This window comes from Lissotriton helveticus, chromosome 7, assembly GCF_964261635.1.
Source record: "Lissotriton helveticus chromosome 7, aLisHel1.1, whole genome shotgun sequence".
NCBI classification, from domain to species: Eukaryota; Metazoa; Chordata; class Amphibia; order Caudata; family Salamandridae; genus Lissotriton; species Lissotriton helveticus.
The window spans coordinates 816,618,728-816,646,000 of record NC_136068.1 but is presented as its reverse complement, the minus strand read 5'-3'; the positions used below and the strand labels follow the sequence as shown (position 1 = coordinate 816,646,000).

General features: G+C 48.4%; 1 protein-coding gene across 4 annotated transcripts in view; it reads left to right on the top strand.

Moving 5' to 3' along the window:
• Positions 1-27,273, top strand: part of JADE2 (jade family PHD finger 2) — an 874,388-nt gene that overhangs the window by 560,977 nt on the left and 286,138 nt on the right. The window lies entirely within an intron of this gene.

Below are 27,273 nucleotides of genomic sequence, written 5' to 3'. Positions count from 1 at the left end.
GGTGCCATCATGGCGTCCCGCCAGTCTTCATTCTCCCGGGGTCCGAACCAGGCTTCCCACTGGTGTCTGAGCGGGTCGAGTGTTGTTGGACTATTATTGGTTAAGGAGCGGTATATCCTTGAGACCCCCCTCCCCTTTCCCCAGATTTCCCATCATAATCTGTGCTTTCATTGGGCTAAATTCGGGAAGAGTGATATACCTGCCGGTATATGTGAGTTCAGAGCATGGCGTAGCTGCAAATATCTATAGAACTGAGAGGGATGGAGAGTGTATAGAGTCTGTAAGTCTTGGTAGGAGCATAAGTGATCCCCCTGCCACACGTCACCTAATTGAGAAATGCCAGTGAGGTCCCACATGCTGGTACCTCTTTAAGCCAGGTACCCGGCCACAGGGGTGTCTGCTGTGTCAAGCTGTTGTCCCAGCGGGTGTGACGTAAGGCTGAGCGCCAGGCCAGCAGGACCGCTCAGGTCTCTGTCAGGAGGGCCAAAGGCACTAGGCAACCATATGGCATCGCCTGAATTCGTGGGAGACCTAGCTCCTCCAGTTCGATCCTATAGGCTGGGTCAGACCAGCCGCCTTTAAACCAATCATGTAAGATGAGCAATCGGGTCGCTATTTAGGACAGGTAGAGATTAGTCACACCCATACCCCCATCGAAGGGCGGTATTTGACAGTGGGCGAAGGCCAATCGAGGTCTTGAGTTGCCCCAAAGGAATTTCGTGGCCATGCTGTCCAGTTCTTTGAACCAGCTTCATGGAAGGTGGAACGGGGTGTTTTGGACGACATACAGAAAGCGGGATAGTATCATCATTTTATGGAAGAAATCTTTTTTTTCGTTTTATAAGGCAATCAATCATAAAGACACAGCTGTATGCCTACAAACACCTTATCCGGCAGCAAGGAATAGATGCCCAAGGCATATTTACACAGCTTCAATGCCTACATCCCGGAGGCTGGCAGCGATTTCTGTATAACCTTAGTTTAGAAAGTTATACTAAAACAAAATAAGCATCACTTACCAAAATACCAAAAAATAACAACAACAGGAAACACCCTCCCAACCAAAGAAAAAGAAAGTGACGAAAAAAGGCACCTACACCGAGCTCCGTTAGCTCCTTTGAAGCGTCTTATCCTGCGTCGTCCCGGGATTCTCCATCATTACGTACCAGGTGAGACCTGGTCCTGTGCCCTCGGGATCAGCTGTAAGATTTGTATGTATTTGGGGCAGGTGACTTCCCGTAATTCTTTAGATAGTAAAGAAATGAAAGGGGGCCCATAGTTCTGCATACTTTTTGCCTTTATGGTCTTGCACTAGAGAGAGCCGTTCCATGGCTAGGGTCAACTACAGTCTATGAAGTCATGCCTTGTGATCCAGCACCGTATAAGTGCCCCAATGCGCTAGAATCGATTGTCGCCCTGCTAGTAATGACAAAGCCATTTGCTTACCCCTCAGTGACCACAGGGGGAACGTTATCGCATTTGAAAGCCCTAGCAAAGTGTACCAAAGGGGAGGATGGACGGAGGGTTTGAGCAAATCAAACATTCACCCCATGTCAACTGATCTGGGTTTAATCCATCATCATTCTTTAGCTCACTCCACCACCCCAGTTCAGACATGGCCATATGCAAATCATTCTGACCCTGTGCCTCATGGGAACAGTCCAGCCCGAACTTCCAAGCCATGTCTTCCGTAGACGGACAAGCGTGCCTTTCTACCTCCCCAGACAAATTTACTTATAGCCAACTGCAGGGCTCGCATAGCTTTCGAAGGGGGGACCAGGGGCAGGGTGTAAAACAGATACAGAATCTGCGGTAGCACCGTCATCTTCACTGCTGCAGTGCGCCAGAACCAGGCCAGGTAAGGCCTAGACCATCCGTCCAGCGCTTTCGTAGTCTGTTCAACCAGAGCCGAGTAGTTCAACTCCAGTGTACCTGTAAGCGAAGGAGCAAGAAGGATGCCCAAGTAGGTTATAGAGTCAAATGTCCAGTGCAGGGGGAGACTCTTTTTTAAGAGGTCAACATGTGCCTGGGCGAGGATAAGTTGAGCACTTGGGATTTACTGAGATTGACCTTAAATCACAATACAGTTCCAAAGGATTCTAATTCACTTGCAAGCGCGGGTAGGGACGTGAGGGGCTCTGCGAAGGAGAAGATTACATCATCTGCATAGAGGCTTATTTTGTGGGTGTCTCCTCCAAACCGAATGCCTGGGTGGTCTCGTATTTTTTGAGCTAAGGGTTCTATGTATATGACAAAGAGGAGGGGCGAAAGCGGGCACCCCTATCTTGTGCCCCTGGCGATCAAAAAGGGGGTAGAGGATACCCCATTTACCCTAACAAATGCACAGGGAGAATGGTATGTGCATTGACCAATTGGATAAAGCGGGTCCCAACGCCGAAGCTTTACAGCGTGTCAAACAAATACTTCCATCACATCCTGTTGAACGCCTTTTCCGCCTCCACGGACAGGAGTATGGCCTTCTTGCGGGACCTGTGAACACTGTCCATGCGTTGAAGGAGGCGTTTTGTATGATCCCCGCACTGGCGAGTGGGAATGAACCCCGCCTGATCCGGGTCAATTAGACCCGCCATTGGCAGGTTCAGCCTGACCGCTGAAACTTCAGTGAAGAGCTTGGCGTCGATGTTAAGTAGAGAAATAGGGCGGGAAGAGCTGCAAAGACCAGGGTCCTTATGAGGTTTGAGAATGACTGAGATTGCATCCTCCAACATGGAGTCGGTGACCGCTCCACTATCCAGGATAGAGTAAAAAAGCCTCATCAGCACGAGCACTAGCTCCCTACAGAAGGTTTTGTAAAATCGTGCTGGGTAGCCATCTTGGCCTGGGGATTTGTCTAGTTTTAGCCGGCCAATGGCCGAGATAATCGCCTCTGTGTGTATGGGGTCTTCAAGCTGCTCTGCCTGCGTCTCAGGGAGATGAGTGAACTTTCTTGATTCCAAGTAGGCACTTTTATCATGTTCGCTTGTCGCATCTTTGCTATATAAGGACTGACAAAATTGCCTGAACTCATCTACTATCTGGGAGTCCAAGTGTACCTCTTCTCCTGAAGGCCTTTAAGTGATGAGATGGCAGCAGCCCAATTTTTGGTTCGCAATATCTGTGCTAGCATTCTCCCGCACCTATCACTACTCAAGAAGAACCTGTTGCGGAGGCGTAGCAAAGCATATTCCACCCTGTCAAGGTCTATGCGTTTAAGGAGTAGCCGTTCTTTTTTCTAGGTTCGTCCAAACCCTCGAGGGTATAGCCTCCAGCTCCCTTACTTCCTGTTCTATGCTGTGTTGGGTTTCCCGGCTCTTTTTGGTGTCGGCAGAGGAAATTGCCATAAGTTCTCCCCTAATTACAAGTTTGAGAGTGTCCCAGATCGCTTGGAGGCGGAGCAGACTTATGCCGTCAGGACTGGCTCAGGACTACATCTTTCCAACCTGAAGTGCAAAATAAAATCATTGATCTTCCCTTTGATGGAGAGGCCCTATTTGGGAAGTATATTGATGAGGCGCTTCAGGACACCAAGAAAGACTCTGACACTGCCAAGTCATTGGGGATGCTTCAGTACCGTAAGGTATCCTTTAGGGGAACGCGAGGAAGAGGTCTTTCATCATATGGAGGTGGATACCAACTATCGGTATCCCTCTTACACCTCCTTTTTCAGCCATATCAACCACAATACACCCAGCTTCATCCACCATCTGCAGCATTTTACAGATCTGCTCCTAGAGGTTGAGCAGGGTGACTGGGAAAGGATTCCTCGTGTCGCCAATGACAAATTTCAGGCTCAGACTAGCTCTTCCTCCCTTTCTTCACGTCACCTTAGGGGAAAATATTTCTATGCAACTCCAACATTGGCAACAAAATATCAACGGACCAGTGTGCCCTCAACCTAATTCAGTTTAGCCAAACTCTGGCATTTCTTCAGATTCCACCATACACCCCGCCCTACCTACAAGCGGTGAAACATCTACATCTCCTGCATTTGGAAGTCCTTTTGATGTTCCACATCATGTGTTTTCCTACTTGAGCAACTGGCTGATCAAAGCACCATCAATATCCGCAGCTCTTTATCCATGTTAGTTTGCACAATGGTGTTCACGAGTTTAGGCCTTACCTTAAACAAAGAAAAGTCAGTCTTACACGTTTCCACGATCATCACCTTTTTGGGGGCGATTCTGAGCACAAATCTCAACAAGGCCTTTCCTTCACTTGAAAGGCAGCCAAAATTGATATCGCTGGCTCAGCTAATCCTAAGAAAAAAAGTCACTTTCAGTTTGCCTTTAGAAGTTTCTCCTGGGAACAGTGTCATCTTGCATCCCTTTTGTCGTCTACGAATGCATCCTCTTCAGGAAGAGTTCGACTTGCAATGGCGACAAGCAGAAGGAACTTTCGAGGATGTGATTACAATTACACGAGCAATGGTCCAGGCCATCTCTTGGTGGAGCCAGCAAAAAAAAATATTTAAATCGGTCTCTGTACTGGGGTGAATGTATGACATTGTTCTGCATTCTGTCCATCAATTGTTCTTTTTAGGTCTCGCCTTTTCCATTCCGAAGGAATGGGAAATGGGGAGAATTCAAGTGCTCAAAATCCTCGTGAAACCACCGCTTTTTTCGTGCGGTTTTCTTCGAGTTCACGTGGCCACAGGCATGCGCTTTTGGCCCATAAACTTTCATGGCCATCTGTTCCCCAATGTCCCTCCCACCCTTCCTTTGATCTTGCCGCGAGTTCTTACAGGCTAATGGCCCTCCCCCAGCACAGAGCGCGCATCGCTTGTTTTTTATAGAGCGCTGTGCTCTCACAAGCACTACTTCCTACTTGTCTTTTTTTTAACATGTCACATTTGTGTAACTTCAGTTTTATTTTCAAGTGTATCTCTTTAAATTACTGTCCGTTTTACCTTGGACTCCTAATGCACTTTTGACAAAACGCACGTTTTTATGTTTACACCCCTGACTTTTTGATTTAAGATTTTCTCCCTCAAAGAGCCCGATTTCGTTTAATCCAGATTTAGTGTGACCCCTAAATTCTCTCCTGGAGTAATGCTTAATACGAAATTTTGTATCTTTGACTTTTAACAATGTTTTTCTTAAGGATTATGCTTGTTTCCATTTTTGGTAGTCTCACTGGTATTTTACCACTATCTTTCCCCTAGTGTGCCATTATTTTTATTCTTTCACCATAATCCATACTTTATTGTTTAGAGCTCGCATTTGCAAGAGTTTAAGCTATGGTTATTGTAAATGACAATGCCTTTTAGTTATCTGTTTTAAAAACAACACATAAATAAAATACACTGTCATTTACAGTGCCATTAGCTATAACTTTCGTAAATGCGAGACCTATTGCATTGCAAATGCTTGTTGCATTTGTCACCCGAGTGGGACGGGTATGCCCAGACATGGAGCCCGTGCTCTCCAATATATCTTGGCTGATGAGGGCTGAAAGCTTGAAACTGGTCCTAGGATGCTTGTTTACAGTGCAGGGAGGACCTGGCCTGGCAGTTCGGACTGGACTTTTTCCATTTGGCACAGGGTCAAGACTGATTTGCATATGGCTGGGTCCCAACTGGAATGGCATGGTGAGTAAAAAAAATATGGATTTAGGCCCAGATCTCTGTGCTGGGGGTGAATGCATGACATTGTTCTGCATTCTGTCCATCAATTGTTCTTTTTGCAGTTGGCAGCAGCAACATCGGCATCTCCACATCAACTTACTTGAGCTCAGATTAGTGCATTTAACCTTGCAAGCATTCCTGCCAAAAATAAAGAACCGCGGTTTTAGTCCAAACAAACAAGCACAACCGTGATGCATTATGTCAACAAGCAAGAGGGCACCACATCCCACCTCCTCTCTTAGGAGGCGCAGTGCACCTGGGAATGGGCTATCCAAAATGGAGTATCTTCAAGAGCGGAACACTGTCTGCGCATTCAGAACACAATAGCAGACACACTAAGCAGGCTCAAGTCATCATTCCATGAATGGGAATTGCATCTGGGGATACTCAACAAGATATGTCTCCAGTGGGGAAAACAAACCGTGGATTTTTTTGCTACTCCAGAGAGCAAGAAATGCTGGTACTTCTCAAGTTGGCATCATCATCCAGGTTCTTGGGGGAATGTTTTTTTGATGGCACATTTGCCCTCGCTTTTCCACTGATTCCCCTCCTGTCAAGGCTGCTGATGAAGATGAAGGCAGAACCCTGCAGAATCTTCCTCATGGCCGCATCAGCATTGGTACGCGGAACTCCTCCTACTTTCAGAGAGACAGTACATCCTCTTGACTCCCATTCCATCTCCTTCCATGATGTCTCAGGGACAAGTGCTACATCTGTATCCCAAATCGCTTCAATTAGCTGCATGGCTCCTGAACACATTGAGTTTTACCATCTGAATTCAAGGAGATTCTCTCCAATGCCCTGGCATAGAGCACTAACAAAACATATAGAATGAAGTGGAAGCGACTTTGCCTTTGGTGTCAAGAATCAAAAGTACATCCTTTCTCTTCCTCACCTAATGAAATCCTTCCTTACATCCTTCTTTTGAAAAAATCTGGATTAGCTCATTCCTCCATTAAGGTCCATCTGGTTACAATATCTCATTTTAGAAGGACATCTTCAAGGTCCTCTTTAAGGTCAACTAGGATCATTAAGCAGTTCATAAAAGAGATATTTAGGGTCTTTCCACAGTCAGACCTCCTCCACCGCTCTGGCATCTTAATGTAGTCCTTTTGCAACTTATGAGGCAACCTTTATTATCCATAAAGCTTATCTCAAGTCCGTGAAATTGAGGCTCTTACAATCCAGGAACCATTTCTTTAATTTAGGGATGATAGAGTAGTCCTGCGAACCAACCGTAGATTAAATCCCAAAGTTCCTTCAGACTTTCACTTGCTTGAACCTCTTATCCTCAAAACCTTCTTTATACAACCTACAATGCCAGCGGAAGGAGCTCTTCATTCGCTGGATATACAACGCTGTCTTGAATTCTATCTTCAAAGAAATAAAGCCTTTCGAAAATCACCTCAGCTCTTTGTTCCCCATAGTGCCCCTCGTAAAGGCTATATCCTATCCAGAGTATTGCACGTTGGATTTCAAGTGCTATTCAGTTCTGCCATCAATCTGCAGGGAAACCTCTCCTGGCGCCTGTGGTGCTTACTCATTCTTCCAGAGTGGTCTCAGCCTCAATTGCCCTATTTGCGGGAGAACCGATCCAGGACATATGCAGAGCTGCTACATCTTTGCCAAGCACTACTGCTTGGACTCCACAGTTTGCAGTGACACAGCAGTGGGCCAGGCGGTGCTGAGAAACCTTTTTCATTAACGGTGAGCTTTCTCCTTCACCCCTCCTCTCTTTTTTTCTATAAGGCTATGCTATTATAAGTTAGATCTCTGTCATTTATTGCGAATTTAAAAGATCATAATTTATGGCATGTCTTGGTTTTAATGTTCAGAAGATTGATACTTTAAGCTAGTCTGTTCACCAAACATGGGCTAGTAACTGCTGGCTACTCGGATTCAAGCATGTGAATCTATGACCGTTCCAATAGTGGAGTAAGAAAATAAGTTACCTGTAACAATAGTTCTTCAGTATTGAATCTTTCATAGATTCACATGCGAACCACCCTCCTCTCCTGAGAAACTTACCTTTTGGACCATTGCAGGCGTATGTCTTACAATGGTGCTGTGAAAATCTGAATGTCCAAGGTTTCTCTCAGGAGTGTTTTAGAGGGTAGGGTGTATTGTTTGGCTGAAGCCTATGCTTGATCTCTTTTACAAAACAGCTAAGATGTTTTACAAACCTGAAATGGCCTTAGGTCTTTTTTCTAGTTTAGGTTAACTTGCATTGCTATTTTAATATACCGGGGACTCCCATCTCGACGACAGAATGATTCAAGCATGTGAATCTATGAAAGATTCCAGTACTGGGGAACTATAGTTATATGTAAGTAATTTATTTTCATCAGCTTCCGCTCCCTCTCTCACACATGGTAGCCATCTGAAGTTGTGAATATTATCTTGACTATAAGAAAACCAATCCATGATCAATGCGGCAAATTGAAAAGATTGTACATGTTTCAGTCTCATTTTTATGATGATCTATTCATTGCATTTCCAGCTAGGTTCACAGAGTGTACTGGTATTTAGTGGCAAAAGACACACAATTGAAGGACGGAATGCAGAACAAATCAAAACATTCACCCCAGTCAAGAGATCTGGGTTAAATCAATCATTCTTTTTCTCACCATGCCACCCCAGTGTAGCCCTGGCCATATGCTAATCAGTCTTGACCCTATGCTCCATGGGAACAGTCCAGCCCCAACCTCCAAACCAGGTCCTCCCTGGACTGGAAACAAGCATCCTGGGACCGGCTTCGAGGTTTACCCCTTATCAGCCAGGATAGCTTGAATCCAGTGGCACAGTGAGCCCGGAACCTATCCACTATCCTGTTTCTCCTGTGTCTTCCTTGTTTAAGTCTCCACTATTGGAAATGATGTACTACTGGTTTCCTCTGGCTCTGGTTTTAGTTCCTCAGTTGGATCTAAGTCTTGTGTTGGCTTTTCTAATGTCATTTTCACTTAAGCCTCCGTGCTGTTGTCCACTTTGACTTCTCAGTTTGAAACTGTCGTTTTAGTGCTAATGACTTCAGCTCGTAGGGTCTGTGAACGTAGAGCCTTTTTTTGCCAGGCCACCGTTCAGTATATTCAACCTGTTGTATCTTTGCCCTTGCCTGTCTTTTCTACCCAAAGTGGTGTCTGCCTTTAAATTTTGTCAGTGCATCATGCCGACATCTTTCTCCCACCTACCTCCACATCCCAGCAATGAGGAGGATACATAAGTGGCTACATAAGCTGAACAGCACACAACACATACAGTGGGGGATCAGCGTTTTGTGGGCTTTGCCAAAGCCAAGGAAAGCAAGGCGGGGAAGAACTGTGAACTGGGACATGTCATAGCAGATCAAGATCTGCTATGACATGTCCGAGAAAGGCTTTCCAGAGGGCACTTGTGGCCATTCGGTCCATGGTGGCTTCTACTGCTCTCACACCAACATTCCTGTACCTTACATCTGCAAGACCGCTATCCTTGGATTCAGTACTTTGCCCTGGCTGTGTTTCATGATTTCCTGTCATAATAAGCAATACTCACGGAACTCACTCATAAAGCAAGGAATCCACAAGAAAAGGTATCCACCAGAAGAAACAAATTACTTCATTTAGTTACAATGTTTCATATATATATATATATATATATATATATATATATATATATATATATATATATATATATATATATATAGTTTCTGTAACCAAACTGGCACCTTGAGGATAGTCATAAGATGAGAAATCCGCAAAAAGGTTGTGTATCCACCAGAAATATTGTTACATTAGGTAAGTAGCATATTCAGCAGTCTACAGCATTTATGTAGTTTCTCCATTGGTGGTGTAAATATTGACTGTTTGTATGTATGTATGCTTTTTAACTTTTGTGGGGACTTTGGCTCCGATTTTACCCTCCTTGCACTTGGCACCTTTCATGCACTAGACCCAGCGCTGTCAGTCTGTTAGTGCGGACACGCCTGCTTCCTGGGTCAGCGCTCTAGTTTCTTTTTCCCCTGCCTATTTACACTCCGTGCTGGCGTGGACGCGCAGCGGGCGCGCCAAAGGCAAGCCCGTCTACGCCCGGCCCGCGCTCAGCGCTAGCCATGCTGCTCGTAATGCAGGAATTCGGTGTTACACAAGTGAGACCTTGTGGAAGATTGGCGAACTATGAGCAATGAGGTAGGAGTACTGAGGATTGAGGGAATCACAAGCCTGAATGCTGAGTTTAGTAGGAGGGAGGCTCTGAGTTGTGGACTATTAAATGTTTGCTCCCACCCCAAACACTGTACAGAGATCCAACTACTTTTTGAGGCACATCAGTTAGATGCTGTGTTCATGACTGAAACCTGGACATATCATGAGTCGGAGGTTGATTTAGGGCAGGCGTGCCCTCTTGGATATAAGGTCTTCTACAAACCTAGAGGTTTTGGTAGAGAAGGGGGGTCGGTATAATGTTTAAAGACAGCTGGAATGTTGCCCCTTTGGAGGTTGACATGGTGGAGGTATTTGAGCTCCTGTGTTTCTCCTTAAAAGACACCAAAGGCCATCTGCTAAACGGTACAGTATGTTATAGACCCCCGGGCCCTGTTAATATGCTCCGTCTGCAGGCATTGATTGCTGTGATTGATAATTTGGCCCTTACGCATTCAAGAGTGCTTATAGTTGGAGACTTTCACATGTGGCTCAATGGTAATTTGGACACAGACTTTTCGACTCTTCTCCAATCCTACCCCCTAAAGGGGGGCACGTGTTGGATTTAGTATTTACTGAGGGAAATGCTACCGGGCAGATAAAGGTACTTCCGATGGAGTGGACTGACCATTTCTTGGTTACATTCCTGACATTTGTTCCTAGTAAAGAAGCTCCTGCTAATGGGGAAGGTAGGTGTTTTTTAAACAGGGATTGGAAGAGGGCATTAAAGAAGGTAACATCCTCCTCAACGTTTACCATTAATAAGGCTTTGGATATTGCCAAATCAGTGGAGGCGTATTATGTAGAATTCTGTAGTGAGATCATGGCGACTGTTAATCAAATTGCTCCTCTGAAAGTATGCAAAAGTAGAGGCAGACCTTCAGCCAGATGGTTTGATGAAAATGTAAAAAAAAACTGAAACTGAAATGTAAACAGGCTGAAAGGAAATGGCGAAAGCATTATGTAGATGAGGATAAGATTGTATCGAAAACAGCTATACCCATCTGTAAAAAAGCAATCTTCTCGGCCAAATCAGAATATTTTGCAGATACTATTCTGAAATACTCTAAAAAAATCTAAATGTGTTTTTAGATTGGTCAACAAGATTGCCAATACTAAGTGCTTACAAAATGAGATTCTGCCATCTCAGGATCTCTGCGATAGACTGGCTCTCTTTTTTTAGGAAAAGATCAATACCATCATAAATGGACTCATAACAACTACTCCAGGGGCAGCAGCAAGTTGAATCAGCGGACCGATAACCATCTCTTCTCGTGATGCAGGAAATACGTCATGTGTAGAGGTGGAAGCCGGCACTGTGAACCTGGGCACTCTGCACCACTTTGAATTGTTGCCAGAGGAGGAGTTTGGTGGGCTGGCTCTGGGGGTCTCTTCCGGCTCCCCACTGGACCCTCTTCCTCATAAAATCTGGAAGGAATTTGCTTCAGATCTATTTCCTAGTCTTAGACAGATTTGTAACTATTCACTTTCCAGTGGTGAGGTGCCATCTAGCTGGAAACTGGCGGTGGTTACACCTCTTCTCAAGAAGGCTACTCTTTTTTTTTTTATTTGTTTTTTTTTTTTTTTGTAAATTTCTTTTATTGTTGCATCATACGGATCATCAAGAAAAGCAGTGTGGCAATCCGGGGGGGGCGTCAACATTCCGCCAACCCCCGGTGATACGCAACATTTTGAACACAGTAGCATACAGTATTTATCACGATAAGATCATTTCGTGGTCCAATTTTTCACCCCAAACCCCCCCTCCCAACTATCACACTGAACATCCCCGGGCAACTGAGAGGCCTCTATCCGAGGTCCCCCTTCCCGCCCTTCACCTCCCCCCCCCCCAAACAACTCGTTCCCCATACCTCCCCCCAGGCCCCGGATCTCGCGTCTTCCACACCCCACATGGCAGAAGCCACAAGCATTAGGTCGACTCATCCTCCGGGTCCTCCAGGTTCAACAGGTGCAAAACATTCGTACATGAGACCACCTCTGTGGGCCATATCGTAACCCTCAATTTTCCCCCCCCTCTCCACAGTGCATCCCCCTATTCGAGTCCGTGATAGTGCCTCCACTTGGCCCATATTTTACGAAATTTCCTCGGGCACCCCCTCGCTTTATACGTAACCCTCTCAGCTGCCATGTACATGTCTAGGCCTCGTCTCCAGTCATCCAGAGTCGGCCGTCCTGGTGCCCCCCACATTCTAGCAATATCTCTCTTGGCGACTACCAGCGCCAACAACAGGAAGATAAGAGAGTATCGCGTGACATCCACCTCAGTCGACAAGCCCAGGAGCGCCAACCTAGGGTCTCTGGGGACGTCAACCTCCAGAACTGCTGATAATTCTGTGAAGACCTCATTCCAGTACCCCTGAATCACGGAACAACCCCAGATGATATGGTAGAAATCACCCTGAGGATGTTGGCACCTCAGGCAGGAGGCATCAGCGGCCCTCCCCATCCGGAAGAGTCGTGTCCTATCAAAGTAGGCCCTGTGGAGAACCTTGAATTGGATGAGGCGAAGCCGCGATTTGATGGCCACCTCCCTAGGGTGCATGAGGATGAGTTCCCAATCCAGGGTTTCAAACGTGCCCACATCACCCTCCCATCTCTCCCTCAAGGCCTGTAGGTCACCTAGCATATTGTTTGTCAGTGTTTTGTAGATCATGGATACCGCCCCCCTGTGTATCCGCTCCTGGAGCAGGCGTCCCTCAAGTGGTGCATATTGGGGAATGTCAGTAAGGGATATGTTCTGTGTGCCCCACGCATGTCGCAATTGCAGGTATCGGAAGTATTGTGTGTTATGAAGACCAAATTCCTGTTGCAGTGCCTGGAAGGTTTTCAGCCCCCCCCTCGCCACGACATCCCCGATCGTAGAGATGCCAATGTCATCCCACTGTTTGAAACCCCTCAGTTTGTGGAGTTCGGTCAGCCAGCTGCAGGACCACAGGGGGGTTTGCCGGGTGGGTCTATGTTGCCATCCCATTTTCACCGTAGCTTTACGCCACGCCGTTAGGGTGATTCTAGTTGCCGGGAGAAGCCTACGACCCCCCATACCCCCGTACAGGAAGTGTAAGACCGTCCTTGCGCCCCATTTGGATTTTTCTAGGGCATAGGTCGGGTGATCCGCTGGGGCATGTATCCACTCGTTGACCGGGGCCAGGTGTTCGGCCCAGTAGTATGCCTCTAAGTTGGGAAGCGAGATGCCCCCGCTGTATTGGTGCCGCTGCAAAGTCGTTAGTGCCACTCTCGGTTGTTTCCCCAGCCACAGGTAGGAGCGGAGGTCAGCGTGTATTTTTGATGTAGTTGCGGCAGGCAGCGGGTAATATTCGTTTTGGAGGGCGTATAAGAATTTCGGAAGAAGGATCATTTTATACAGGGCGGCCCTGCCCAGGATGGTGAGTGGGAGTTGTCGCCATCGCTCCATTTCCGCCTTCGCGGCCACCAGGATCCTGTCAATGTTAGCAGTATAGGAACGACGGGCGTCTCGGGTGATGAAAACCCCCAGATATCGGAAGCCCTCTGTGGTGTGCAGGAGCTGTTCGGGCAAGCACTCCCCTCTAGGGGCCCCCTGAGGATCGTAAATGACCGATTTGTGCCAGTTAATGGTATGGCCGGCCACTGCCCCGAAGTCTCCCAGCTCCTTAAATAGGGCAGGGATAGTCTTAGTCGGCTCCGTGATGTACAATAAAACGTCATCAGCGTAGAGGGAGATTTTCTCCTGGTCCGCGTCCGACTCCCCCCAGTGAAACCCCCTCACGTCCCCGTTGTATCGAATGCGAATCGCCAGGATTTCAATCGTGAGGGTGAAAAGCAGTGGGGATAGCGGGCACCCCTGTCTTGTCCCCCGCTCTATCGCAAACTCTCTGGATAGCCTGCCATTGACCCTCACCTTCGCTCTGGGGTTCGAATAGAGCAGCTTCACCCATCCTAAGAACTTAGGCCCTAACCCAAAGCGTTCGAGCGTGCCCATCAAGAAGGGCCAATGTACCGCGTCGAACGCCTTCTCCGCGTCCAGGGAGAGGAACCAGTGGGGTTCATCCCTGTCACAGACCTCCTGGAGCCAATTGTGGGTTCGCCGTAAGTTGAGTTTGGTGGCCCTATCCGGGAGAAACCCAGATTGGTCCGGATGCACTAGATCTGGAATGACCTGTCGTAGGCGTCGCGCCAAAATAGTGGCCAACAGTTTGGTCTCGATATTAAGGAGGGAGATTGGGCGGTAGGAGGAGCACTCCTCCCTGGGTTTATCCTCCTTATAGATTGGGACTATGGTGGCTAGGGTCAAATCCGGCGGGAGCCGCCCGGCATCAAACGCCTCGACGAGCAATCCCTGCAGGTGGCGCGAGAGGAGGTCTCCCGTCCGTTTGAAAAACTCCGCCGGAAAGCCGTTGGGGCCCGGCACCTTCCCAGGCTTCAAAAGCGCCAGCGCCTCCGTAATTTCGGTAAGTGATAAGTCTGCCTCCAGGGTCTCACAATCTTCGGGGGTCAACTGCGGGATTTCCATATCTCCCAGATAGGCCCGCACTACCTCCGCTCCCCCTAGGTCTCTAGCCCGATAAAAATTCTCAAAGTAGGCCGCGAAGGCCTCCGCCACGGAGTCATCTGTGGACGCCCGCGCGCCCCCCTGGAGCCTGATCTCGTCCACCCACCTAGCAGCTCTCTCCCGTCTACTCAGCCAGGCCACAAGCTTCCCAGATTTGTCACCCACGTCGTAGAGACGGTGCAGGGTGGCCAAGGCCTGCGTGCGTGCCTCGTTCGTTGCCAATTCCCTGTGAACCTTTTGGGCGTCGAGCAGTTTCCTAAGGTCCAACTCACTCCCCGTGTTATGGTATTCGGTCTCCAGGGACAGTACGGTCGCCTCCCCAGTTGCAATTGCCTCATCACGCTTCCTCCGAGCCTCACCCACCCTAGATTGGAAGCGATCTCTTAGGACCGTTTTCATGGCCTCCCACAACGTAGCCCTGGACTGTACCGAGCCCTCATTTTCCGCCACATACACTCGGATATCCGCCCTAATGCCTCTCAGAATTTCAGGCGTCTGTATGTCCCACGCCGACATGTGCCAGCGGACCCGTCCGCCACCCCCGTCCCGTCCTATGTGTGCAAGCAGAGGTGAGTGATCTGAGATGCCCCTCGCCCTATACTCAGCCTGGTCCCCCAACGATAGCTCCTGTCTCGAGGCGAAGATGTAATCTAATCTTGAGAAGACTTTGTGTGCCCCGGAGAAGAAAGAGTATTCGGACTGTGTGGGGTGTAACCATCTCCAAACATCAGTGAGGCCAAGCATGTCCATTTGACTTGCCAGTGCCGTGGCTGTAGTTACTGCACGGGCGTTGCCGGACCTATCTCGTGCCGTGCACATCACATCGTTGAAATCCCCACCTATAATTTGGACCGTATCAGCCGTGTGCAGTAGTATGTTAGTGATCGCCTGCAGTGTGCGCGCCTGAAGTTTGGGTGGGGCATAGACCGACAGTAGCGTATACCTGCGCCTCCTCCAGGTCCCCTGTACCCCCGCGTACGTCCCTTGGGGATCTAACCATGTGCGCGTGGAGGTGAAAGGGGTCGTTTTCCTGATGAGTATGGCCGTGCCCCGTGAGTCCGTGGTGTACCCCGCGTGTGCTAGCACTACGTATTGGCCCCGTGCCAGAAAAGCGCACTTGTTCCCTCTCAAATGCGTTTCCTGTAGGAAGATAATGTCTGGCGCTGTTCGTTTAATGTAGGCCGTGACCAGGCCTCTCTTGATTTTGGAGCCCAGGCCGTTCACGTTCCAAGTAAGCACCTTCACCCCGGGCCCATCTTGAGACGGGTCAGTCAGTGTACCTGCCATTGAGTTGCTTGACGTGAGAAGTGCGGCCTCCCCAGACTCCGCTGCTTGGGCCATGTGTATAGCGATAGGATAAGCGCACCCCAGGGCAAGGGACCAAGTAGTCGGGCACACATTTGCAATGATGGAACCACACCTGTCTCCGGACTCCTAAGCATGACTCCCCCCACATTCCCCCCAAGAACAACCAAACAACATAAACAAACCCCCATCCCCCCCACCCCCACCCCACCTACGCCACCCGGCCATCCCGCCCGTGCAACCATCGACGGTTCAGGATACCAGGGAGCAAGGTCTGTCGCCCACCCTCCAAACAAAACCCACCTAGTGGGTGCCTAGTTGTCCAAAGTCACGTAGCAGTACGGAGTGTTTCCACCCCTCAGAACAAAGCAAAAAAAGTACCTGTGCGTCCCCGGCAGGGGGCTGCCAAAAACAGATTCTCAGGCCCTTAGCCCCTCAGGAATGCGAATCTTGTGTCTCATGATCAGTACCTTCCACGGCGTGTGTCCCACCCTGTTCCAGGTCGTGGATGGCCACGGCCAGTGGGTGGAGGGACGGATCCGTGTGATCTTCCGCGTCCGATGCAGACACTTCTCCCTCGTGGTCCGCGCCATCGCCAGACCCGTTCAGCAGACACCGGAATCTTGATCCCCTTTCTGGGTCCCGTGCCGCCGCGTCGCCTGCGTCCCCCGTTCTCCCACCAGCGGTACCCTGGCGCGATGGATACGGGCTCCGTTGAGATTTCCTGTCCACTCGCTGTTGGCGAGAGCGCTGCGATCCACTGCGAGCACGTTCGAAGTTAGCTGCCGCGAGCTCCTCCCGGATCCTACGACCTTCCTCTTCCGCCTCTCTCAGCAAGGGCCGTTCCTCTAGCCAGTTCCAGGCCTCCTCCGGTCGAGCAAAGAAAAGCGATTTTCCCTTATAAAGAACCTTGAGTTTGGCGGGAAAGAGAAGCATGTACGATATGTTCAGGGACCGCAACTTAGCCTTCCAAGAAGGCTACTCTTGATCAGAACGCCCAGAAAGTTATCGACCAATCTCCCTCTTACCATATCCTGTGAAGATCATTGAACGCTGGGTCAGCAGATCCCTGTCCGTGTTTCTGGAGTGCAACAACAAGTTGGTGGCTGTCAAATTTGGCTTCCGTCCAGAGCACGGTACGGAGTCTGCTTTGGTGACCGTGATGGATGATCTTCGGCTGTTGGCAGACAAGGGACAATCGACAATATTAATATTGCTTGACTTGTCTGCTACCTTCGATACGGTCAACCATAGTATTCTGCTGACCCGCCTCGAGGAGGCAGCAGTGGTGGGCACCGCTTTGGCTTGGTTCCGCTCTTATCTTTCGGGGAGACGTCAGGCGGTGACCCTTCCGCCGTTTCAATTCACCTTCACCGATATTGGTCATGGTGTCCCACAGGGGTCTGATATCAGTCTGATTATGTTTAATGTATATCTCAGTCCTATGATCGATATAATTCTGGCTCATAAGGTGAAGCTGATAAACTATGCGGATTATACTCAGATCATTTTATCCCTGGATGGCACCCAACCTTCGGCGTTGGAGGATTTTCATGCTTGTATGCGTGACTCTGAGCAATGGCTACGGCTGAACTTTTTACAATTCACTTCCGAGAATACCGAGATAGTGCATTGCGCAGTAGGGAAGGTGCCTTTACCTCTCCCCTACAATTTCTGCCCACTAGGTACTTTCTATCCCTGGTCCCAGCCAATACGGTCCGTAATTTGGAGGTTCTGTTTAGTGCTAATCTGACCCTGGAGGCACAGGTGAATAAAACAACGGGATGCAGTTTTGGGCTGATTAGAGCCTTGAGAAAGATTCTCCCACTGCTGCCTGCCTCGGCCAGAGTACTGGTAGTGCAGGGCGCAGTTTTAAGTCGCTTCGAATATTGTAATGCCCTGCTGCTGGACTCTCCTAAATACTTGATCCAACGGGTTCAAAACATGGCGGCAAGATTAGCTCTAGCTAAACCGCGAGACTCTTCTGCATCACAATGCTTGGCCGAACTACATTGGCTACCAGTGTTGCAAAGAGTACAGTTTAAGTCCTTGTGTATTGTGATCAAGGCCTTGCATGGCCTGGGACCGAAACCTCTGCAAGAAAAACTTGTCTGGTACATTCCCACTCGACATCTCCGCTCCTCTTCGGCCGGTTTGGCGAAAGTTTCAAGATTCAAGAAAGTCAGATTGGGTGGATGTGCTTTCAGCATTGCTGCAGCAAGGCTGTGGAATGAGCTACCACCTGATATCAGACAGTGTAATTCCCTGCTGCTGTTCAGGAAAAGGATTAAGACGTGGCTGTTTCCTAGAATTTGATTCTGTCCTCTGATTACTGTCTTTCTTCACTATCTGTTGTCTCTCTGATTAATATTGGTCCTCTAAATCATGTATTGTAGCGCCAGGGTACCCGTGGGGTGTTTGTTGCGCTTAATAAATACTATATACATACATACATAAATACTGACCGAAGTTGCTTTCCAAGGGTCTCATTTTCCATAGTCACTACAAGAATCTGTCTGACATAATTTTTTTATAATGGGATACTTGTAGGCTTTCCCATATAAGGCCAAAAGAAAAACTCGTAAAATAAACATAGTTTTAGTATTAACAGATGCAATTGCATATTTTATCATTTCTACCTCAGAAATGGGAAAAGTTGAGGAAATCTGGGATTCAAACCTGTAACACCCAAGTTTCCAAAACATTGTATTTCTGATGGATACTTATAACTGCAGACCTTAGAATAACGTACAATCACCAAGCTGCATCCAGAGATTTTTCATAGCAGCGGTCCTGCCTGCTGATAGGTGGCATTGTGCAACTATGCATTGGCTCCGTACTGCCCTGAAAGTGATGTAGTGGAGCTGCATGTATGCAGTACAGTGATGTCATTACCTTTCTTTTTGCGTACTTCGACATGGATCCAGTACTCTACTTATGAATTTGTGTGGTTTTTCAACGACTTCCAAGCTTTTTATAGTGTGCAAGAGAGCGATGCCCCCACCGAAAACATAGATTCAAACCGTGCCACAACTGCAGAAAGAAGTATACACTCAAACAAATGGTTTGACTGAAATTCTACACTTGGAGATAGCAACATCTGAGCCTTTACTTCAGTTTAATGATGCCCTCGCAGATTCTTTGATGGTTACCTGGTTGAAAACAAGTTCTTGTCCTCCTGTGAGCAGGTAGTCGGCTAGACGTCATAGACCTGCGCCTGGCGACATGGATTTTTTTTCTCCAAGCACCCCACTATTCAGAGCCTTATTGTGTAGCCTCGCCAAGTTAAGTCAATCCTAGTTAATTTCCCACCGCTGAGCCGGTAGAGACTCTAAAAGGAGTTATGCCTTTGGCAAACATATGTTTTATTCAGTCAGTCTGGCATTTGCTGTCTGTAAACGCAGTGTGTGTTATGTGCTGACACACTGATGTCCTATGAGACATGGCTAATGAAATCTTTCTTGCAGTCCTGGAGGATCTGAGGGCCTTTATAGCCCAGATTAAACTGAATGGGCAAGATGTGGCAAAGTATGTTACCAGTGCAGGGTTGGCTACTACAGATTTCCTTTGCAGAGCGGTTGGTACTTCTGTAGTCCTTTGTCGACATGCCTGTATGAGATTCACTGGGTTCTTTGGCAATGTTATTCGTAGCTGATGAACATGCTCTTTGATAGGGCAAACCTCTTCGTTGTGAAGATGAACTCCGCTTTGGAACACTTTAAAAACAGTAATGCTACAGCACATACCTTTGGTCTGCTGACCCCTGCCAATCAATTCCGTCTCCATTTTCGGAATTTTAGGGCCCACTGCAGAGGACTGATGTTCCTCATTGGGATACCTCAGTCAGCTCCAGCTGCTCGAATAGCCATGGCAAGTGGCTCAATAGCTACGGAGAAGAGAAGTGGAGAGGTGTGGCTCACTGGTTAGAGGAGGCAGGCCCTGAAGCAGAGGTCAGACCCGGGACCAGGGTTCAATTCCCGACGCGGCAGGGTCTTGAGCCCAAAGGTCCACGGCCTCGATAATTCTCGCTTCGGTGCCTACTCGAATCACGGGTTCACACTCTGCAACTCTGGGCAATAGCTTGCTTAATCTCCACTATGGCCCCCCCCCGTGGCGGGATGCCTGGCTTTCACCTTGGGGATGCCCAGTATGGGTTATCTCACAGGGAAAAGCCAGGACGGGTTCCCAAAGCAAGCGCCTTGAGACCTTGCGGTGAAAAGGCGCTATATAAGAACCATTGACATTGACATTGACAAGTGGAGAAAGCAGGCAGCCTTGTTGGGTACCCCTGCTTAATGGAATAGGGTCAGAGACATAGAAGCTGGTCTTAACTCTAGCAGATTGGGTGGTATAGAGCAGCTTAATCAGCCCGATGATTCGGGCCCCAATACCATATCATGTCAGAGTGTCAAAAGAGAAATCCCACTCAAACAATTCAAAGGCCTTCTCAAACAATTCAAAGACATTCTCAAGGTAGAGTATCCGGCACCCAGAGTCAGGCCAGCGCTGCACAGCGTCTGTAGAGACTCAGAAAAAGCATTGCAGATTGAACGAGGTATTATGAGCTGGTATAAAATCGGTTCTGATCATGATGGACCAGGGCGGTAACTAGGGGTGCTAGGTGATTTACTAGAATTTCGGTCAGTATTTTATAGTCTGTGTTGAGTAACGCCCGCGTCGATGGGATCCGAGAACAGTGGGGTCTCAGTCAGGCTTCGGTAAGGAGATTAGTAGGAATTCTTGCAAGGAAATTGGGATGGCGTGAGGCTGAGAGGGATGCTTCATAAAGTGCAAGTAGTTGAAGAGCCAATACAGAAACGTAGGTTTTGTGATATTTGGCCAGCAGACCGTCTGGACCCAGGGACTTGCCCATGGCAAGGGCCCTGATAGCTTCACGTATTTCATGGAGTGTGATGGGTACATCTAATTCCGCACGTTGTTCAGGGGTAATGGTGGGTAACATAGTAGTGGAAAAGAAAGCTTCAAGGTGATCAGGCACAGTGTCTGAGGTCGATTTATAGAGGGAGGTTTAATGTTTTGTCAGTTCCACGTGTACTGTGCTGGGTTTCCAGAAGATGTCCCGCAGAGGATTGTAGTGAAAGAATGGATTGCCGGGGCTGTTCCTGGCATATCAGCCATGCCAAGAGTTGGCTGGAGCGGTCCTCAGCTGCATGTGTCCGGGATATGAGTGCAGTTTAATTCAGGCATCTCAGTCTATCCAGCAGAGCAGTTTGCTCACGCCGTGTCTCTGCCAGTCAGCAGATGTATGTAGGGTCAGACACATCTTCAATTGCAGGACTGTGTTCTCAATACGTGTAATGTCACTGTCTAGTTGCTTGCGAATGTTCCAATTGAGCCAGAGACAGTGCCCCCCGATGGTTATCTTAAAAACATCCCATTCAGTCAGCTTCTCAGTGGCGGTATTGGCGTTGTGTTCAAAGTAGTCCTCTGAGACAATGCTCAGAGAGGTATGGAAGGGTGGGTCTTCTAACGCAGCAGATTGTAGACCCCAGGTGGGTATGGCAGGCGTGCTATTGTCCCATGCCAGTTGTAGGGGTTGGAGGTTGTGAGCGAAGTGCGTGTGCCCAAGGTAGTCTGTGTGTTGAACTGTGGAGAGGAGGCACATCGATCCCACAATTCGATCTAATCGGACATGCAGGGTGTGTGGTGAGGAGTAGAATTGGGAGAGGATGTAGCCTTACGGCCAGAGATGTCAAACTCTAAGCTGGTGAACCGGCAACGACAATCAACATCCTGTGAATCTGAGCAAATCACTTAATCTCCTCGCGCCTAACAAAAATGAATGTGTCCTTTTGTAATGAAACTGGTGCTATGAGAGCCTGGTGTGTACGTCCTGACCTTCTAGGGAAAAATCTACATAAATCTGCCCTGAGAGATTATAAAAAGGCCATAGCTATAGAAAAAAAGATCATCTATAGCAAGGTTACCACCTCACTTAAATCATCTAGAGAGCTTTTTAAAATTATTGATTCACTCTCAGTACCTAAAGCCATTGAGTCAGTCAACGAGTCCCAGGAGCTTTGCAACAACATCGCAAGCTTCTTCCTCACCAAAATTTCTGATATCCATGCCTCTTTAACTCTTCTTAATACTGAATTAGATGCTAATAGTGCACTCTTGCCTCTTTCCTCTCCTTCTTCACACAATGAAATCCCCGAATTTGATCCCCTGTCTAATTTTTCTAAATTTCCTCGCTTGACACTTGCCGATCTAAATCGCCTCCTTGACTCCACTAAATCCTCTTCGCCTCTTGACCCATGTCCTATAAAGATAATGAAGTCATGTAGAGAGACGGTTCTTCCTCCTCTTCTGCAAGTTATGAACATGGCTATAGATGAGGGGTCTTTTCCTACCCCTTGGAAATCAGCTGTTGTCAAGCCCCTTTTAAAGAAACCCTCCCTAAACCCTGAAATCTTAAAAAAATTCCGGCCAATATCTTTGCTTCCCGCCCCAGCAAAGATACTTGAGGCTCACCTCAATTCCCATCTCACTACCTATCTGGAGGCGAGGGGCCTTCTTGATATTTCCCAGCACGGGTTTCGTGCTGCTCATAGCACAGAGTCTGCCCTCATTGTCGTAGCTAACAACATCCGCTCCGAAGTGGACAGAGGGCAGACCGCATTATTGGTGCTACTTGACCTTACATCAGCATTTGATACCCTATCCCCTTCCATTCTGGTTGATCGTTTGAAGGGGATAGGAGTAGAGGGAACTGCTCTGAGCCTCCTGTCTTCTTTTCTCTCTCAGAGACAACGGAGGGTCCAGCTTGGTAGTTTCCTTTCCCCCTCCCAGGCCGTGCAATGTGGGGTTCCTCAGGGCTCTTCCCTGAGTCCCCTGTTATTTAACATTTATGTAACCCCACTTGCCGAGGTAATAAGATCTTTTGGGTATCAAATACTGTCTTATGCAGATGATACCCAGATTATCATTTCCACCACCTCACAGGCCTCAGCGGCTGCCTCCAAATTTCGATATTGTAAGGAGGCAGTGTCGCAGTGGATGGTGCGTAACTACCTAAAGCTTAATGGGGAGAAAACGGAGGTCCTAATCTTTGGAGGTAACCATGACATCTGGTCCGAAGACTGGTGGCCCCCCTCCCTAGGTGACTGCCCTAAACCTTCCAACTCGGCTAGAAACGTGGGTGTCCTCATAGACTCGACCCTCTCCTTCGACCTTCAGGTCAACAGAACTGTATCCACCTGCTGCAATACCATCCGCATTCTGAAAAAAATTGCCCCCTTTTTGTCATCTGACGCTCGTAAGCAGGCCACAGTCGCCCTGGTATCTTCCAGGCTCGACTACTGTAATGCGTTATATGGGGGCATAAACAAGAAATCCCTATATCGTCTCCAGATGGTCCAAAACTCTGCTGCTAGGATGGCCCTAATGCTGCCTAGGCTTACATCTGCAACACAAGCCAGGAAGGACCTCCATTGGCTTCCAATGCACGCCAGGATTTCCTTCAAACGTATCTGTTTGACCCACAGGGCTGTGTTTGGATCTGCCCCCGAAGGCGTAAAGACTCTGGTTAGTCTTTACTCCCCTAATAGACCCTTACGGTCATCCTCGCGAAATCTGCTGGTTATTCCCAGATTCAAAAAGGCTAGATAGGGTGGACGAGCCTTTTCCATCCTAGCACCCAAATTGTGGAACAGTCTCCCTCCCGAACACTCTAACCAACCCTCTCTGGCCATATTTCGGAAACTTTTGAAGACGTGGCTTTTCTCTCAGGCCTATCACTAAATTCATTTTTATTCTGTGTGAATGTATATGTACGCACTGCGCCTTGATGCCCGTTGGGCTAAGTTTGCGCATTATAAATTAAATTTCATTCATTCATTCATTCTATGTAAAGCGCTCTGATATCCGATGTTTTGGGTTTAGTTCGCACAATATAAAAAATCCCCCCAAAAAAGTATATGCATGTGTGCAGGTTTCAGCCAGGCCAGATATCTAGAAGCTGCCAGTCAAGCAGCTAGTTGCCTAGTGCTTGGGCCTTTGAGATGGCTCTTGTGCGGGGTAGAGCGGAACAAGCAGTCCAAGACTGTGTCTAGTACAGAGATGAAGTCTTCCCCTAAGAGCCACGGGATCCTACTCCACCTCGAGAGCTTGCTCGACAGTGTGCATAAGTACAAGGTCTGGTCAGTGCTTGGGGCGTACATTGTTCACACCAAAAGGTGGCGGCCATCTAGTCTTACGTAAATTAGTACACATCGTCAGTCTGCATCAATCTCTACCTCGTCTGCTGCAGAAGGGATCCCTGGTCTCACACAAACCAATACACCTCTGGCATAGGATGAGTAGTTAGTGGCGTATACCTGTCCCCTCCTCCGCTAATGGAGTCTGAGAGCTTCAGCCAATGTCAAATGTGTCTCCTGTAATAGCGCAATGAGTGCAGACCTGCGTTTAAGGTAGGAGTATACAGCATAGCGTCATGAGGGTTTGTGCATTCCCCTCACATTCCAGGTAATAATGTTAGTGAGTGACATGATGTGATTGGGTCGGGGTTCCGCCCGTGACCGTTTCTCGCAATTCAGAGGCCTTTATCATGTGCAATAGTGGTGGTGAGTAAGGTAGGCAGGGGGAGAGGAGGGGAGTACCTCCTAGGCAGTTCATGTAACCTGGGAAGAAAGGGGAAATCCGAACCAGAAACATTATGAGAGCGGAGTAACAATGGATATCTGCCCAAACTGTGAGTGGATGTTACCGGCCTCAAGGGTGAGTTGCAAAAGTCATGGGGTCGGGGTAATTGCGAGAGGGGGCTTCAGCGTCACTTGTCAAGGTATGGAGATGCCAATTATATAGATTTTTTTTTTTTTTTAAATGCAAGACTTTATTCCATTTACGTGGGTTAGTTCTTGCTTTATACACTGCCCTTTCTGTTACCATAAGTGTGTCTATGTTTCTGCACCATTGTGCCAGAGTAGGAAGTTCTGCCGCCCCCCACTTCTGCGCGATGTCACGCTTGGCAGTCATGAGGCCAATCGTAGACCACAGCCGTCCGTGGTATGATACATCAGTTGGCCCCCATATGTTCAGTAAACAAACTCTGGGCTCAGGGGTCAGCGAGACCTCCAAAGTCTGGGAAATGGTGCGCATCACCTTCTGCCAGTAACCCTCAATGGCCGGGCAATCACAAAGTGTGTGTATGAAGGTACCCTGTTCTCCGCATCCCCTGAGACAGTATGGATGGTCTGCTCTCTGTAGTTTGTGCAGTATGGTCCGTGTGTAATATATCCTATGTAAGATTTTCAATTGTATTAGACGGAACCTAGCCGACACCCCAGCCTCCCGTGGTGACGCTAACGCTGCATTCCACTCGGTATCATCTAATGCTCCCACGTCCTCCACCCACTTCTCTCGCAACTTCTCCAACGCATCGGGCAAATTGTTCAGTAGCTTTCGGTATGTGAGGGAGGTCGCGCCTTCCTGCATAACGTCCGTAAGTAGGTGATCCACAAGTGGCGAGGATTCCGGGATATGCGTCCCTGGCGGGATGGCTGCCTGCAGAGCGTGTGTGATTTGGATGTATCTAAATCTTTCTGTCGTTCCCATCTCGTAATGTTGTTGGAGATATGTGAATGGGACTACCCCTCCCTCTGACCACATATCCCCGACTGTCGAAATCCCTATATTGTCCCAGTGGGTGAAGCCTTTAGTGCGCCTAAGATGTCCCAGTGCTTTCGCATCCCATAATGGGGTCATTTTCGTTATAACTCCTCCCCACTTAAGTCTCGCCTGTGCTTTATACCACAGTGTCACTACATGTTTGGTGGGCCCTATCAGTTTTCCAGCAGCTCCCTTGTGATATAGCGGTGTCAGTAGGCTATGCATCCCTAATTGTGCCCTGTCAGCCATGAATGCCGGGTCGGTCTGTGGGGCGTGGAGCCATTGATTAATAATTTTAAGCTGTGCCGCCCAGTAGTACAATTGCATATTTGGTAGCGCAATCCCGCCTTCATACCAGCCCCTATTCAGTTTTATATGTGCTATGCGCGCTGGGCGATCACCCCACAAGAGACCCGTCATCACCGCCGTCACTTTCTGAAAGTAGCTCTGAGGTACTGGAAGCGGTGCGTTTTCGAGTATGTAGAGGAAACGAGGCAGCGCCATCATTTTGAACAGGGCTGCCCTGCCTAGTAGAGTCAGTGGAAGTCCCTTCCAATGTTTCACGTCATTGCGGAATCGGAGAGGGGAGGCAGCAGGTTGGACTCGTAGAAGACCGCAGAGTCCAGTGTGATGTATACACCCAGGTACTTGAAGGCGGTGGTGGCCACTGCCAGAGGGCAGGTGTTAGGAAGCACAGGGGGGGGAGCCCTTCAATACATAGATTATCGACTTCGCCCAGTTAATAGTGTAGCCCGATGTTTGACCGTGCGTATCACATACTGCAAGAAGATTCGGGATACTTCTCTCTAGATCCGTCACATATATCAGCATATCATATGCATATAAAGAGACCCTGTCCTCCCAGTCGTTATTCCAGCGTATACCCTTGAGCAGAGGCGATGTCCTGATGGTAATCGCCAGCGGCTCTAGTACTAGCGCGAACAAGATAGGCGACAGCGGCATACCTGCCTTGTCCCCCTTACCAGGCGGATCTCGCGTGATATGTGTCCGTTCGCCACCACTCGCGCCATGGGGTCAGTGTACAATAATTTCACCCAAGAAATATAATTGGGACCGAACCCCATACGAGTCAGTACCGCAAACAGGTAGCGCCATTCCACCATATCAAACGCCATTTTGGCATCAAGTGACACTATTGCTGCCGGTGTTTCTAAGGACGGCACTTTCGCCAGCACCCCATGTACCCTCCGGAGGTTCAGCGCCGTACTTCTATGTGGCATAAAGCCCGACTGATCCGGGTGTATCAGCTATTCCAGGTATGGCAGCAGTCTGTTCGCTAGTAATTTCGCAAGGATTTTCGCTTCCACATTGAGGAGCGATATGGGCCGGTAGGACGTACATTCGTTAGGTGGTTTGCCTGGCTTCGGTATAGCCACAATGGTCGCCATCCGTTGGTCAAGGGGTAGTATTCCCTTCTCCCTACTTTCCGTGTACATCCGTAGAAGAGGTGCACTCAGGGATTCAGACATCGTTTTGAACCATTCAATGGGTATCCCATTCGGGCCCAAAGCTTTCCCCGATCGAGTCGCGTTGATGGCCAACTGAATCTCTTCAATCGACAAATCAGCGTCGAGGTCGTCTACTGCCTCGGCCGTCAGTGTTGGTATTCGTATGTCACAGAGGGATACCAGAGCTGTAGCTTCAGTCACCTCTATACTGGGGTTGTACACGTCCCGGAAGTGATCGGCCAATATGTCCACTATCTCCTCAGGTCGTGTGTGTGGCTCTCCGTGTACATCATTTAAGCTTAGTATACATCTGCTGCCCCCCCTTTTTCCTGTCTAGCCAAGCCAAAAGTTTACTTGCCTTATCCCCTATGTCATATATCCTATGTGTGGTTGCTGCAATGTCCGCCGTCGTTTGGTGTCGCAAGTGGTCATCGTGAAGGCGCTGACATAATTGTAAGGAGTGTAGTGTGTCGTTCGTGGGGTCCGCCATGTGTGACGCGTTTGCCCTATCGAGCTCCAGTT